Below are 357 nucleotides of genomic sequence, written 5' to 3'. Positions count from 1 at the left end.
AAAAATGGAGGCAATAATTATTTTATTAAAGAAAAATATGTGTAGAAAAAGTAGAAGTAGATGAAGTTACTTTAGTTCGTCTTTTTGGTGGGCCTTAATGTACAATTTCTATAGCTTTTAGTCTAATTCTTTAGTGTAATGTTGGTCCTCCAAACTCCCATTTCTAAATAAGAGTAAAATAAAATATAAAAGAGTTAAAAAAGAAAAAATAAGTGATTTAAGAAAATTATATAAATAACATTAATGATGAGATGAAGATTAAGAAAAAACGTCAAATAAATTAGTAGTATTGATGATGATAAAAGTTAAATAAATCATTTTTTCTATTATTTAAATTTTTAACATAAAATTTCCAAT

Source organism: Solanum tuberosum, unplaced genomic scaffold (assembly GCF_000226075.1).
Source record: "Solanum tuberosum cultivar DM 1-3 516 R44 unplaced genomic scaffold, SolTub_3.0 scf00550, whole genome shotgun sequence".
NCBI classification, from domain to species: domain Eukaryota; kingdom Viridiplantae; phylum Streptophyta; class Magnoliopsida; order Solanales; family Solanaceae; genus Solanum; species Solanum tuberosum.
This window is presented reverse-complemented; position numbering follows the sequence as displayed.